This window comes from Bactrocera tryoni, chromosome 2 (genome assembly GCF_016617805.1).
Source record: "Bactrocera tryoni isolate S06 chromosome 2, CSIRO_BtryS06_freeze2, whole genome shotgun sequence".
Lineage (NCBI taxonomy): Eukaryota > Metazoa > Arthropoda > Insecta > Diptera > Tephritidae > Bactrocera > Bactrocera tryoni.
Genome location: NC_052500.1, coordinates 23806175 through 23823561, shown reverse-complemented (window position 1 = coordinate 23823561; position 17387 = coordinate 23806175).

The following is a 17387-nucleotide window of genomic DNA, read 5'->3' as shown; positions in this document are numbered from 1 at the left end:
TACATTTCACTGAATTACAATAACAAAACATCAACAGCATTTTACTGAACTACAACAACAACAACGAAAGAAACACTCTCAGCAGCGACAACAAAATATACAACAACAACAACAACAACATTATCAGCAGTGACAACTACAGCAATAATAAAAGTAACAACAACAACAACAGTAGTAACAACAACAACAGTGACAACCACAACAACAACAGTAGTAACAACAATAATAATAATAACAACAACATCATCAGCGACAACAACACTCACTCACTCATCAACAACAACAGTATCAGTATCAGCGACAGCAACAACACCGCCAATGTTATCCATCACAGCACCAGCGACTGCAGTTCGGCAGTAAAAGTGCAACGAAAGCGAAAAAATTACTCGACAAACAAGCGAGCAAGTAGCACACGAGCGGACACAAATATGCATACATGAAAACTGGAAAGGAAACGGGCCAACGGCTCATTCATACATACATATGTGTGGCTGTATGTATGTGTATGTGTACTTAACGCCTGGGGATGAGCAGCAGTCACCGCCATCGGCCGGGTAAGCTTTACACGAGATGACAAGAGTTGCCACTAATGCTACTCGTCACAACAACGGATAAGCGCTGGAGTACAATTTTGAAGTGGTGCGTCAATATTTGATGGTGTTGAGTTCTGTGCCATTGTTGAACCAGTACTGCAAACAAACACATTCGACACAGACACGACACGAATGAGTGTACGCAGAGTAAAGAACAAAGAGAATAAGTGAAGGACTTGGTTTTTGGTCGGCGATTAAGTGTTTACTTTCGTACTAGTTGACTGAGGACCAGTTAGTAATGATAATAAGACAATTACACTATGTTACATATTAAGACAAATTGTAGAATATGGAAAAACTCCAAAACTTTGGTAGTTTTAAAATAAAATCAGTAAAAATCGCGACCTTCGGCTGCACCGAAACTATAATACTCTTCACAGTTGCATTGTTGAAAGCGTAAAAGGGTATAAAACAATAATTATCTTGATTGTAAGGCAGCTATATGTTATAGTGGTCCGATAGCCGCGATTCCAACAAACGAGCAGCCGCTTGGTGAGAAAACGGCGTGTTCCAAATTTCAAATCGGTAATCAAAAACTTAGGGACTTGTCATTACTATAAAAGTTGCAGTAAGTGACAAAAGATGGAAATGTGGCACAAAAAAGTAGTGTCGAGAATGCGTTCAACACTGCAAAATGGGAACACATAATCGAGGCCTTGGATGAAATACACTGCCCTGAATACCTCATAAACATTATAACGAGTTATTTTAAAAGTAGAAGGTTGAATTTTGGTACTGACGAAGGCACCAAGAGCTACTCTATCTCGAGTGGAGTACCCCAAGGCTCAGTATTAGCCTCACTCTTATGGCACTTTATGTATGACGAGGTGATAAGAAGACAGCAACCAACAGACGTGCAACTAATAGCGTATGCGGACGATTTCATGGTGGTAGCAGTGGCCAAATAATTAGTTGACCTAAGAAACAAATGCGATGAGACCCTAAATGGTCTTCTCGAATGGTTCTCTGCTGTGAGTCAGGAACTGGCTAAGCACAAAAGTGAATTTTTACTCATAAGCACCAGGGGAGTACGAGATTACTTCACAGCCGCAGCTGAAGTAGCTGTGAGTAATATTGGACTCCAAATTAAAATTTAAGAAACATCTAGCGTATACTTCCGGTAAAGCAAAAAAAATTATAGTGATCTATCAAGAATGATGACCAATAGGAGCTGCGTGCGTTCCAGCCGGCGGGCTTTACTAGAATAAGCCATATTCGAATAATAAGTGCTTTCCGGACAATATAAACCGACGCTGCTGAAGTATTAATCAGTATGCCACCCATTGACATTCAGGGAGATGAACTCGAGCGAATATATCAGCTATCAGCGCCTAAAACAGCATCGGCAAAGACAGAGGAGAGTAAAAGGAGAATGAAAATGTGACAGCGGATGTGGCAATCCTCCACCAAAGAGCGCTGGACCAACAGACTTATTCCGGACATACACTCATTGATAGACAGAAGCTTTAGAAGCAATCTTTACAGATTCAACAATGACATTAGACCGAACTGTCCGACTTGTACAAAGTATAAATACAAGGAAAAACTAAAAACCACACTCGGTGGTAGCTTTACGGTCGATAACTTAACGACACTCATGCGTCAGTCGATTGAGAAATGGAAAGCCGTTGGCGAAGCGTCTATTTTCATAATTACAAAACTGAGACTTTTCAACAGATTAGGGGTCCATCAGTCCTCACAATAGATGAGACTAAACTGTCACGTCCCTTCCACGAAGAAAAACCCAATCGGTGGTTCCGTGGAAGAGTCTTGAGTTGGAGGTGGGTTAGGTTTAGCGAATTAAAGTTCCGCACTCCGGCTTTCGATACTTTCCCCTACTATAAAAAACAAAAACCCAAAAAAAAGACAGACGGTCAGACGGATAGATGTAATGTGTTAAAAATGTTTGATTAATCACCAAGAGGTAATTATAGAAAAAGTCGATTATTTTACTAACGGCAGTAATCCCTTAACCGAGGAGACAATATTCTCAGGTGCATTTCTAACCTAAAAATTCTACTAATTCCATTCAAGCAATATCCGAATGGAGCTTCTAATCCAATTGACGGATAATACAAATCAAAGCAAAACCAAATAAACAGCTTAAAAAATTGGCAAAGGGGCTAGCACATTGCTATAAAAAATAAATCATTAAATTATAACATCACCCCTCATTGCTTTAACATGTGTAAACTATACATAAATTCAATCCGCTACATTTTGATTGCAGCAAGCACTCACCTTACTTAAGTAAATCTCCACACACACTAATTTGAGAAAAAAATTATTTAATGCACAGTTATGTATGGATAAGTTGCGAAAGCAAAAACAAAATAACATTTGATTTCAGAGAAAAAAACTGATTAACTTTTTTTACTTTTTAATCTTCTGCTTGCGTTCATGCAATTTTTTATCTCCAACGTCATTTCCCCAAGCGTCATTATTACGATTGCAGCGTCAGAGAGCTAGGAAATATATGTAATATTAAAACTACACGGATAAAGCAAAAACTGTGAATGAATAAAGGATAAAAAGAAGGCAGAAAAACTGCCGTAAAAGCGTACCTTGATTAAAATTTCTGATTACCAAGGAACTGAGCAAAAAGTCTGCCATACGGTTCCAATAGTTGAACGATAACTAGTAATGACGGTAGCGATTTAGGTAGTTCCCCGCTTGTTTCAATAGCAGGCATGGCTTTTCATACCAACAACGCTACTCCTTTACTCTCTAGTGTGTAACAAATATGTATATATGGATGTATGACTAGCACTGCTGTTGAAAAAGATAGCAGCTTAGGTGGTGGAACACAAGAGCAAGAGAGTTTGAATTAGGACCTGATTAAAATTTATGAAAACTTAAGACAATTAAAAGAAGATGGCGATGAAACCAAGCCAAGAGTTTTTTTGCGAAAATTTATTATATATTCGGAGAGTAAAGAAGTTCACGCAAGTGAGGAAAGTTCTCTGATCGCCATTCACTTGTGAGTGGCCAGAGACGGTTATTTTACATAAGGCTCAAGCAGCTCACAACTTCCGGACTTTGGCCAAGTATCCTCTGGGTAACCTAAGAACATCCGATTGAAGGCGAACTAAAGTGAGAAGGCGAAATATCCCCTACACAGGGTTGTGCGCTGGGTTTGGGACCCTCCACGTAAAAAAACGCACCCAATGAAAAGGAACAAACAGCCTCGGACGAAAAACCCCCGCCGTCCCAGAAATGCGATGGACGGGGCAAGGACTGAGGCGAGTAGGTCCTTGTGGAAATTACAGTGGCCATATAGAGGTGTGGGATGCGTGGTGGGAGAGACACTCCTTCGCCGAGTACAGTCATTCACCCCGGTGGATGAACGTCTAGCCACAATCCGCATCAAAGCGAGGTTCTTCAACATATCGCTGACGATGTGACCAAAGGTACCATCTATAAGCCCACCGAAAAGCCACCAACTAGATGTTGGGATAGACGGAAGACGTGTCTACAGTGTTCTAGACGTGCGTACGCTCCTAGGTTCAAACATCGCCTCGAAAATTTTACGAAAAGATGAGACGACTAACAGAAAGTTTCAAGACCAGGCCGTACTATTGTAGAACCCCCAGAGGTGTTCTAGTGACTGATGCCCAGAGCATACTAAAATTATGGGAAGAACACTTCTCCAGCCTGCTGAATGGCAGTGAAAGTATAACGCCAGAAGAAGGTGAACCCGATTTCCCAATCGATGACGATGGAGCAGATGTTCCATTGCCCGACCATGAAGAAGTTCAAGAGAAAAGTTCTGCGAAAGATTTATGGTCCTTTGAGCGTTGGCCGCGGTGAATATCGTATTCGATGGAACGATGAACTGTACGAGATATACGACGACATTGGCATAGTTGGGCGAATTGAAAGACAGCGGCTACGCTGGCTAGGTCATGTCGTCCAAATGAATGAAAACACTCCAGCTCTGAAAGTATTCGACACAGTACCCGCCGGGGAAAGCAGAGGAAGAGCAAGACCTCCACTCCGTCGGAAGGACCAGGTGAAGAACGACCTCTCCAATTGGCGCCACCTTGCGAAAAGAAGAAAGGACTTGTGGGCTATTGTTAATTCGGCTATAACCGCGTAAGCAGTTTCAACGCCAGTAAAGAAGGAGAAGAAAGAAATGGAGAGAATGTAAAGAAAATGGCAGTAGATATATTGAGCCTTTAACAGATGCTAGAGACAAATATAGATAGACATCTTATTTCTGGTCCGATAATGCTCATTTCAGATCAGATTCATATTTTTAAGATTAGTGTCTGGATAGCGATGGGGGAACTATATACAAGCAATGACAATCCAATGCTTTTTACCGACAAAAAATTACTAAATATGGGCTAAATCCCAATAATGACGAAACATTTCGGTCCATCACAAATTCATTTAAATTTCGTTGGTTGACTCCGACTGTAGCCATTTCGATTGTATGGAAAACTCTTCATGAAAGCGGCAGAGTCAGAAGGATGAACTGCTATAATCTTGTCACACTATTTTCCAGATAACTTCAACAATTAACATTTTCATGGGTGCAATTCAATTAATATCCTTATACAAAGGAGAGTCGACTTCACTGAAAGACTTCTGTGTCCTTCTGAGCAAGATGGTTTTTATGACCGCCAAGCAGTTGACGAGACCTCACTTAGCTGAAATCAAATCCAGACCAGCGGTTGTTAAGACTATTTGGTGCTGAAACATCTATCATGTACGTAATACATACTTATTTTCATCAGTGTCAGGAGGATCGACGAATTCGAACCATAAGTTTGTAAAAACGTTTTTGGTTTAAGAGTGGCGGTACAAGGGTTTACGGGTTTCAACAAATCGAATCTTTGTATTGTCTTATTAAACTCTACAACACCTCTAGAATATTATCTTAAATTTTCAAGTTGACACGAGTAAAAGTTTCAAAGATACAGCTTTGAGAACTTGTGCGCTCGAAGATAGCTAAGCTAAGTGCGCCGTCTTTAAACGTGTTTTTATCGAAACTGTGTTCTTGAATTTGATTGGCAAGTGTTATCGAGAACTACTCAACCGATCCTCATGAAATTTTACACAGGTTTTTGAGATACAATTCTTAAAGACACGGATGAAGAATTTTTTTTTTTCGATTACAACTATTTAAAAAAATAATATTTCTCAAAATTTTCGCTGAAATTTTTATTTTTTTGTAAAAATGTCTGCCGAAAATTGAATTTTCAGTTTTTATTCCTTCATCCAAGTTCTAGGTTAAGGTTTCCCTGTAAGGAGTTATCCTGCCAACGCGGGCACATCTTTTTTCCCAGGGTTCACCGGAAATAGCGTCGCAATGGCCGAGTTTAAAATATTTTTTTCCAAAAATTTCAGAATTTCTTTGTGTATGTTTGTAACATTAACAATAAATATTTTAATAAAATAATTATTTTTTATATGAGGAAAGAATTATTGAAAAAAGGCCGAGAGTGCACGAAGGGTGTCAGAACATATTTTTAGTGCGTCGAAAACAATAAATCCGATTGGGAAGAAGCTTAGATAAACATGATTACGTTTTCTCGAAACTGCTGAAGTCCTTTTTCTAAAATTATTGAGGCATTGGCTTTCAGAATAGCACTATAAATGGGGCTAAAAAGGTATTGATTGCTTTTCTTTAACTGGTGCAAAATGATTTTAAAAATGTTTAGAAAAATTTGTAAATTTAGGAACAGAGTAAGTGAAGAAATACAGAATCCAATTCAGCCCGGCAATCTGATGGTTTCGTAAAATCGGCTGTTATAATTTATTTTTATCAAACACGGCCATTGAAAGGCAAATATGTTATTTTTCTATGAAAATATTAAAAAAATTTTGCTTAAGTACTAAATATCGGTGATAATAGTATGAGGTCATCTTAAACAACAGAATATATAAATGGTATTTACATGTATATCTAAAATCAAAAGACTTACCATTATTAAATTGGTCAACTCGAATGCAGCAACCATCATCGTGGAAATTGATGAAGGCGAAAAGGCTCCGACTCCAAAATTGCTTTGGCCTTCAAGAAAATTGGGTTCAAGGAAAAGAGGACCGGAATTTTGTGTTGAAATAAAACAAAAATAAATAAAAATTACTTAATTTTTTAATAAAATATATATGTACATTTTTTTATAACGTCAATTAATAGAAAAATAATAATTTTTACAAAAAAATAAGAACAAAAATAAATTGTTACTGCCAATATTTACACCCCTACTGTTCATAACTTTAAGTGTGTATGTATAGAGAGAGACATCTTCATGCACATATTTAAAGATGATGCACATTTCACCGGTACTGGCGCACCGTTACTACCATTTAATGCTCATCCAGGCAACATGGATGGTCGGGTATTGTGTTTGATTTTCATTAGTGTTTCATTTCAACACTTTTTAGCATGATTGATGTTTTCAATTTGAACTCGATGTGTACTTAGTGTACGTCGTATTCATGCCTTAGCACAAATGAACATTTCTACACACACACACACATGTATATACACAAATGTAAGCGCACATTCCCCAGCGCATGCCTTTACTTGTAGACATAATTGTAGTGCCGCTCATCAATTGGCACACATAACACACATATGGGCGGATCGGGTGTATATATGTGTGGGTGTGTGTGTGCGTGGTCGGCACATGTGTGTAGGTTAGTGGTGGCGCCTTTGTAATTCGTAATGTAATGTCGCATAGTACGGAAGTTGACTTCCTGTCAAAGCTTTCAGCTGATGCCCCCAACCCCCCTTTGTCATTTCACTCAATTAAAGTTTTTCGCATTTCGCTGGATATTTGCTCTTAAATTCATCGAACAAGCTAATGATAATAATATCCTCAATATTGTGTCAAGGGGTACACTGCGTATAAGTAACATACTACTAATGGAGGGCTTTCATTTAAATTGATCTCTAATTAGAGCTAAGTACGTTTTAGAGGGCAGGACTTGGCAGCTGACAAACCAAATCACTAAAAGCTAAAAGCTTTTTAAGACAAAGTAATCTCAACACAAAAGTAAAAATTTCCGCAGAACCCCAGGCATAAACATAGTGAAGGCCTTGACGGTCATCTAACAGCCTATAATATAGTTTAAAGAAAGCGCTAGGAATTTGTCAAGTTTCGGACCTAATAGGAAATTGAGAAGTAACATCGGATAAGTCGACGTTGCGAGTTTTTGAGAGAAAGGTTCTGCGGAAGTTTTATAGTTTTTTGCCTACAGCAACGGCGAATACCGCAGTCGATGGAACGTAGAAATGTATGAAATGCACGACGACATTGACAAAGCTCAGCGAATTAAGAGACAACGGCTACGCTGGCTAAGTCATGTCGTCCGAATAGATGAAAACACTCCAGCTATGAGAGTGCCCGCCGGGGGAAGCAGACGAAGAGGAAGACCTCCACTCCACTGGAAAGACCAGGTAAAAATGGACCTGGCTGGACTTGGAATCTCTAATTGGCGCCAAACAGTGAAAAGGAAGAACGACTGGTGCGCTATTGTTAACTCGGTCATAACCATGTAAGCGGTGTCTACGCCAATAGAGAAGAAATCCAATCTCTCCAGGTAGCCCAGGTTGAGAAACTAAATTGGATTGTACATAAAGGAAAGACTCCGATGGATACAGAATAACACGAAGACAGCTTTCCTCTAGATAGCATCCTTTTAATCTCGGAACCGGATCCATTGGATTCACTTGATCTAACAATAATATAACTTCTTTGAGCCGTCTGAAAAGTAAGCAAAGTAGACCATGGATACATGTTTCGTCGATGGTCACGGAATGATGCAGAAGCTTCTTCGAACTGTATACAGGGTTAAACACTTCTGTGAAGTGGTTTCATGGTCAGCCGTGTCGCCAAAGATGAACAAATGGAGCGCTCAACGGACCGATAGCTTTCAAGCGCCCAATATTTCATCCTGGATATGAACCATGAGGTCTTTTGAGGCACCTACTGTCTCAGTAATCACTCCTTCAATGAACGATCTGCCTATACGGGCGATGAACATTCATACCAACAGCAGAGCGACGATATTAGCATTAAGTTCGCAAACTGTGCGCTCAAAGGTAATCCAGGAGTGACTGTTTTCGGGTGCGGTATCACTGGAAACTGCTAATCCGACGAGAAAACAAAACGGGCCACCATCGTAGTGGAAAGGAGTCGGATCTCCGTTTTCATTTTGCTCTCAAGCACTGGATCTATAGACATCGAGTGTGTTTGGCAAGCGTTGGTCGACGACCAGCTACTGTCCGACTGCGAGGTCCTTCTGGTTTAGAGTATAACGTAGGAGATCTACTGAACTACTAAACCTTAACAAAGTTAATTTTGGTGTTCAGACACAAATTGTCCATGTTGTATGGAAGAAGGAGAGGTGGAAAGATCCAAGCACTTCCTCATTCATTGTCCAGCATTTGCAAGACAGAGGCGGAAACAGCAGTCATACCTACGGCGAACCAGCAGACATAACAGAGACTGACATTAGCCGCCTCAATAAATTTGTGATCGGCTCAAAGCGCTTTGTCAATTTAGAAGTTCTAGGTACCACAACAAATCGGGTTATAAACTGTCCTAGTGAGATCTCCTTTTAGATTCCCTTTGTCTGAGGAATGACCTCTCTCTTATCTATCTTGTCTGCATAACAGAAACTTAGCGTTATTTAGTGTGTTGAGAATAAACTCTACAAAAACTTTGATTGTCATTCTGAGCATGTGATCAAGTAACAGCCAATCAGGCATGAAACTATACGACCAGCACTTCGTTTCAAAAAAAAACTAGATTCAATATCGAAATCACTATATAATTAGATCATACTAATTCAAATTTTCGACCACTTATTAAGTACATCGTCAAAAGGCATCAGTGTAAACACAGAAGCCGGTTTCTTTTCACGAATATTAACCATAGTAACCTATCTGGACGACATTACCGTGAATCCTTCGAAATAATTTGTTTGCTATTTACCAACACCAATTTATTCTCTTTAGTTCACACACCAGTAGTGTCGAAAATTGAAATTTACTTTCTTTTTGTCTGCGAAGTTTCTTCAGCTGAAAAATTTCTACTCCACATTGTGCTTGCAAACCAGTACGAGGAAGCTCAAAGCATTGTCTTGACGTCATTGAATTCGATTCAATTGCGGTTTATTGGCAACCCATTGCTGCAATAACGTTCATTGCAATGGCATATTTATGTGCATGTGGACTAAGAGATACCAAGCGAACCAAGTGAACAAAATTTTTGAATTAAATTCTGGATGCAGCATAAAGCCAACCGTTGGTTACCACTTTATGAGGCTTTCTCATAAGGAGATAAGGATATATACCCCGACAAAAGAGTCATACGTTTCCAGTTTTTTTTTGGTATGTGTCAGTAAGCCAAATTCACTAAATCCTTGACAACAGTAGAGCTGACGCCATAGATCAGCCGCATTTACGCGGTAGAAGCAACGAAGCTGAAATATTACTTGCCAATTCGCACAGAGTTTGATGGACAAAAAGACGCTCCTTGGCTGATTAAAGTCTGTGAATTTCGTTTAACTAGAACTAGAACTCGTTGAACTATTTATCCAGATTTTTCTACGTATCCTGACCAGACCCTGTTAGATAGCTAGATAGACAGATATTAAAATTGAGGCTTTGCACTGCGACCTATGGTCTATTGTGCCCTCCCCTATATAACATATAGTTAGAAAGGTCCAGCATCCTGAACAATTCCAGAAGCCTGCTGGGCGTGACTGAGATGATGTGGTCTCTGTTCACGTAGATAGAACCTAGAGCCTTGAGCCTGCTTCTGCAAATTGCTGGGTAGTCCAGAATTAGGTGTTCTTGAGTGTCCTGTTTAGTGTCGCAGAACCGGCAGTTTGCGCAAGAGACTACATACTATATATCCATGTTTGACAAGCGCTTCCTGAGCTTGCAGTACCGTGTATAGAGCGCGACAAGGCGGTGGAATTTGTCTCCGGTGAGATTGAAGACCAGACCAGCAAATAGTTTCTGTTTGCCACTAATTAGGTCTTTACATCCAACACCGCGTCTCTCTGATTCAGTTGCTTCAATTTGATGAACCTCGAAGTTCTGTATTTTCTAGTTATATTCATAAAAATTTGGCGAGTCATCTTTAAAGATCACTTTCTATATAGCACAACTAGTTCACAATACATACCTTTCGGATACAATTATGTACTAATCAAACCCAAAGGAATATCTTTAGAGTTAATCTAACCATAAGCCTATCGAGTATGAGACATGCTCGAACTAAAGGGACTCATTCCGCACTTGCTGCATTCAGGGTCTGAATTTTCCCAAACAAAATGGCTTACAACATAGCAGCCGCTAAGTGGAAATGCTCTCTGAATTAGAGTATATTTTTGGTTGAAAATGGCATTGTGTTATGTGGGTTAAATGTAACTTATGCAAACATGACTATTCAACAAGTGTTTCTACGTAAAATAATAAATTCTGGTATGCGCTTGGCTGAGCGAGTCTTCTGCCACCTTCTTTTTACTTTCATAAACTTCTGTGCACAGCTGTGAAATTCACACTTTAATTTCACCTCAACCAATAAAAGCGAAGAGAACTATAGAAATTCGAGTGCAATAACAAATTTATCAAGATTCTTTCACACTTAAATTTGGCTGTCCGATTGCTAGTGCTAATGCATTACTCTGTTGTAAACATGTCCAAAGGGTTTTGTCATTAGGGTGGCTTATTTTTGCTACTAACGAAAACATTTCTATACACTGAACAAGGTACAATAAGTTTGCCAAGAAGTTTCTAACACCCAAAACAATATACATTGAAATAATTAGCACGACGAGGTGAGTCGATTTAGCCATATCTGTCTGTATAGAAGCTTTTGAGATATCAATCCGAAATTTTGCGCATGTCATACTCATTTATCAGAACCGGTGATATCGAAGAGCTATAACAGATAGCGGCAATACAAACTGAACGATCAAAACTAAATTTTTAACGAGATTTTCAATAAAAGCATACAAATGTACTCGATCTCTTTTGCATGGCCACCAATGGCACGCTTGCAGAGATCCAGACACTGAACCCAATTTTCGACAGATTTCAAACATAAATTGGCCGATGCTGCTGCAATTTCACGTTCGATATTCGTACGAAGTTTATCAATCGTCGCTTGCTTGACGTAGCTCCACAGGAAGCAGTCTAACGGCGTCAAAGCGCACGACCGAAGCGGCCAATTGACTGGGTCATCTCGTGAGATAACACGTTCACCAAACTTGGTTTTCAATAAATCGATTGTGACATTAAGTGTGTAGCTTGTGGTGCCGTCTTACTGGACCCACATATTGTCCTAGTTCATATCATCTAATTCGGGCTAAAAATATTCGGTAATCATTGAGCGGTAGCAATTCCCATTCACAGTAACGTGCCGATCTTGATCATCTCGGAAGAAGTACGGCCCATAAACTGCACCAAACCGTAATTTTTTTGGGATTCAATGGTGACTCACGGGTACATGTAGATTGCTGCCTGACCAATAACGCGTATTTTGCTTATTGACGAAACCATTTAGCCAGAAATGAGCCTCATCGCGGACGATGATTTTTTGATGAAAAGCCGGATTATTTTCAAGCTGTTGCTCACCCCAATTCGCGAACATACGACGGTTCTGGAGGTTGAAATCCCCGTTGAAAACTCAGTTTTGATGGTTCAGTTTGTATTGCCACTAAATTCTGTAGCTGTCCGATATCGCCAGTTCCGACAAATGAAAAAATGAGCAGAACAACAAAGAGGCGACGGCTGACGGATTGCCGGCAGAGCTATTCACATCCGGCGACGAAGAACTGAGCATGCATCAAAAAGGATCTTCAACAGCGCTAATAACGTTCAAGCGAGCGGACTGTGTGAAAGATTAAAACCACCATCAACAAACTGAGAGGAGCTTATCAGTGTGACTTAAGGTCTGGAAAATCAATAACTGACCAGATATTCGCCATGCGCCAAGTCTTGGAAAAAATCCTTGAAAAGAAGATCAACACAACACGCACTACCTCTTCGTCGATTTCAAAGCTGTTTTTGACATCACGAAAAGGAACCGCCTTTATGCCCCGATGTCTGAATTAGGTATCCCCGCAAAACTAATACGGTTGTGTAAACTGTCGTTGAGCAACACCCAAAGCTCCGTTAGGATCGGGAAGGACCTCTCCGAGCCATTCGATACTAAACAAGATTTCAGACAAGGCGACTCTCTATCGTGCGACTTCTTCAATCTGCCCTTGGAGAAAATAATTCCAGCTGCAGAACTAAGTAGAGAAGGGACCATCACCTATAGGAATGTACAATTGCTGGCGTACGCCGGTGGTATTGATATCATTGGCCTCAACAACCGCGCCATTAGTTCTGCTTTCTCCAGAATGAATAAGGAAGCGAAGCAAATGAGTATGGTAATGAATTAGGACAAGGGAGAAGACACCTCCTTAAACATAAATTATTAATAATGAAATATTGTTAGGGAGATTACATAAAAAATTAGTCGCAATATCTTTCATGTATTGAAAGTCTATATTTTTGTAATGATTCAAAGAAAAGTGGGAAATGCTGTGGAATGCGTAGCTAAGACCAAAACCTTACACATTTTGGAGTACCCCATTTCTCATGTACCGCCATTTCGTCACCTAAATAATTCTCCAAAAGGAAGAGTTCACATTAAAGCCCCACTTTAATTGATTATGCAGATGCATAATGATGACATACATATGTGTGAGCCTAACATGGTCACATCTGTAATTTTACTGTTATGTGCCGGTTCGACTAACTGCCAATAAATTGTTGAACAATTCAATTTGAAAAGAACCGCACGCTGTCTACTCGGGCACCAGCAGAAATAAATCTATATGAATATATGTACCTAAGTAGGTGCACATGTGCCAAGATGTAGCATATGACAATATTAAGTCAATTGAAATACAGTCGAAAATGTAATGTCATGTGATGTTGGGTAATTGTAAAACCACGATTGAGCAAAGTAGATTTATAGCTGCTATACATATATACTTGTAACTTTATATCGGTAAGGCAAGAGCAAAGGTTGCAGGTAGGGAGGTGTGTATGGTTTTGAATACGCCTTCCCAATGTCACGTACGAAATAGAAAATACAAATATGGAGATGTCGTAAACAATTTGTAGTGTGAAGTCGGTGTTGTTCATTCGAACTCTGCTGTTGCATTATGCAATAAAATTGTAAAAAATTTATTCAAATAGGCACCCATTATAAGTGTTAATATGTATTATAAATAATTTTAGTTCGACGACGAGCTGAAGCTGAGGTCTTTTCTTATGAATAGCGATTTGTCAAAGCAGCTCAGATAGTTTGAAAAATATGTTGCCACAGGCTTTCACATTGAGGAACACTTTCTGTGGTGCTTTGGGCATAAAAATATAATAGTCATGATGTTATTTAAATGGCGCTTGGTCAAGTTTTCGTCCGCTTTTATATATTTTTATCACAAAGTTACTCTGTTATGAGAGAAACACGCTCTCACAATTTCAGTGAGATAACTCACATGTTGGCCGATATACAGTATGTAGTATAAAGTCACACGAAAGTTCGACAATCTTTACATATATTAGGTATATGGGAACTAAGGGAGGTATTGACCCAATTCAACGCACTTTGACACAAAGACATCCCATTGTTAGGTAAGAATTCTCACTGAATATCAATTATATGTATGTCTCACATATTGACCAATACTGTCGTTTAAAAATCAACCACAGGTACCGGGGTCCAAATATTCGGTACTTAGAGGCTTGAATAGTTTTTTTTTTGGGGTTTGGACAATTTTCAATAGCTTCTTGTTTTGTACACTGGAAGAAAAGAATCAGATGGAATTTAAAATTGTGTTATTTGGGGAGCAGGCGTGGTTACAGACTAATATCGCACATTTTCGCACTATTATGTAAGAATGTGAGAAGAATTTCACGTACCAAATTTGGTTTATATCGTTCGGGAGGGTCCCAAGATATGTGATTTCTAGTTACTATCCCGGCCCATCTCGGGTTTTTAAGTATGTATACCATTATATGGAGAGTGTAGGAGGTTATCTTCCGATTTCATCAATTTTTACAGAGTCGGTAGGGGTGATTTAACTTGAGCAAATTCTTTTGTAGTTTAAGTGGTTTAGGACATACATTAAACCAATTAGAGCGCGAGTTCATGCTCACTTTCTCAAAAATGTTAAACCAGCTTGTTGGACCCCTTGATACTGCGATCCCCTGTACCAAATTACAGTTCCTTATAATTATAATTTGCTGCTTAGTTATGGCACTTTATATGTTTTTGCTTAATGGCGTTTTGTAGGCGTGGCAATGTCCAATTACGCCCATCTGAGAACTCGTAATGTTTTTTGTATAAAGGAAACTACGCACCAAGTTTCATCGAGATATCTCAATTTTTACTCAACGTACCGCTTGCGCAGTCGGACGGACGGACAGTCACTCGGATTTAAGCTGGTCTCTTGATCCTGATCATTTAGATACAAGTATAACCCTATATCTAACTCGATTAGTTTTAATTTCTTTAGACAACTCCTCAAATGAAAAAGTTGTCCATACAATCTCCTGATTCCGATCATTAAGTTTCTAAGGCAGTTATATTCTATAATGGTCCAATATAAGCAGTTCCGACAAGTGTGCAAAATTTCAGATAGATATCTCAAAAACTGGGAGACTATTTCGCGTATATACCGACAGACGGACACAACTAGATCGAATCAGCTTATCATACATATCATATAAGTTATGTATATATATAAATATGTATTTTATAGAGTCCCCGACATTTCCTTCTGGGTGTTACAAACTTCGTGGCGAACTTGATTGACCTCAGAATTGTTTGTGGATACCACACATACTATATTTTTCGGATCTGGCCCCAGGAATTTTTCTTTTTCGAATCGCCGATGCTGCAACCTAAAGACAAGAGGACCATAACAGGTACTATAATGAAAATTTGAAAAGCTCGCAATATAGAACCATTAAGGATAGATTAAACTCTTAAGCATTACTTAGTTTTAATTTTCATGAAAGATTGGATAAGAAGAATGCATTCGATTGGATCTGAAGGATGGGTTTGGTTTGTTGGATGCATCTAATTTTCTATTTATTAGTGACGCTAGTACTTTTCCCGATATGTTAAATTATATATGGTAAGTGCCTGGAGCTTTCTTCTTCCTTAGGCTTGCGTCACTACTGTCGAATGCTAACGATTTCTTCCAGGTTTCGTAATTCAAAACAATTGAAATTAGAAAGTACTTAAAAATCATACAATTCTTCTTCTTCTTTATTGGCGTTGAAAAAATCTTACAATTAAGTCCACATAAAATCATCTAAAACCACTGATTTATATTGTTTTACTTAAAAGGGGTTTACTGTTTTCGCTTTAGGGCACACTTAGTGGCCAATGGAATTAAATTGGCAGTTGAAAGACAAAAGTGCCCGAAAATGGGAATCAAAACAAAATAGTACCTACTCGCTTTCGCTTTATACCGTATTCTAAACACGATCGCCGTAAGCTTTTATACGCATAGACAACAGTATATGCGATTTATATAAGAGTACATATGCATACTTGTACATATACATATTTGTGGTTATGTATGACCGAATTAATCGCAAGACCAGTTTTCAACAACTTTGTGCAGGCGTAATTAGTTTGAATTTGTAGTTGTATATTCCAGCAAAATCATTTTTATGTATATAGACTTATATATAGACATTATATTTTTACATTGAATAGACGTACCCAGTAGGAAAAATATTATAAAATTAGCGAATAGCGAAGTTAATAAAATGTTCCATGTGTATGGTCTAAGGCTTAAAGCCAAGGCCAAAACGGGACGAATTAACTTACGGGTGATCCAAATAGGAGTATCTTTCTTTAAAAGCCTTTTTTTGACAGATCATCCGTGAGTCGTGGCAAGCTGTCATGTTATTTTTGTTCGGTATTGTCAAGCATTCCATCAGGAAAAGAATCACGCCCATTTCTAGCTCAATGGGTATGTAAATAAGTAAAAATGCGGTATTTGCGACGAAAAGCAACCTGAAGAGATTCAAGAGCCATTTCATCCAGAAAAAAAAAACGGTTTGATGGGGTTTGTGGTCCGGTGGAATCACGGGTCCATATTTCTTCAAAAATGATGCCGAAGGAAACGTAACCGTCAATGATGACCGTTATCGTGACATGATAACCGATTGTTTGATGCGAGAAATTGAAGCTCGTGATCTCGGCGAGACTTGGCGCCACTGCCCACACATCGCTGTAATCAAAGGATTTATTGAGAGAATAATTCGGCGAGCAAACAATATTGATATCATCGGCCTCAACACCCGCGCCGTTAGTTCTGCTTTCTCCAGACTGGACTAGGAAGCGAAGTAAATGGGGTTGGTAGTGAACGAAGGCAAGACGAAATATCTCCTGTCATCAAACAAACAGTGTTGACAGTCATAACTTCGAAGTTGCAGATAAATTCGTCTATCTTGGAACCAGCATTAACAGCAAAAACAATGTCAGTCTAGAAATCCAACGCAGAATACTTCTTGCCGACAGGTGCTACTTTCAACTGAGCAATTGAGAAGTAAAGTCATCACTCAACGATCAAAAAACAAACTCTACAAGTCACTCACTATTCCCCTCCTGCTGTATGGTGCAGAGACACGGACGATGACAATATCTGATGAGTGAACGTAACGAGTGTTCGAGAGAAAGGTTCTGCGGAATATTTATGGTCCTTAGCGCATTGGCTGCGGCGAATATAGCATTCGATGGA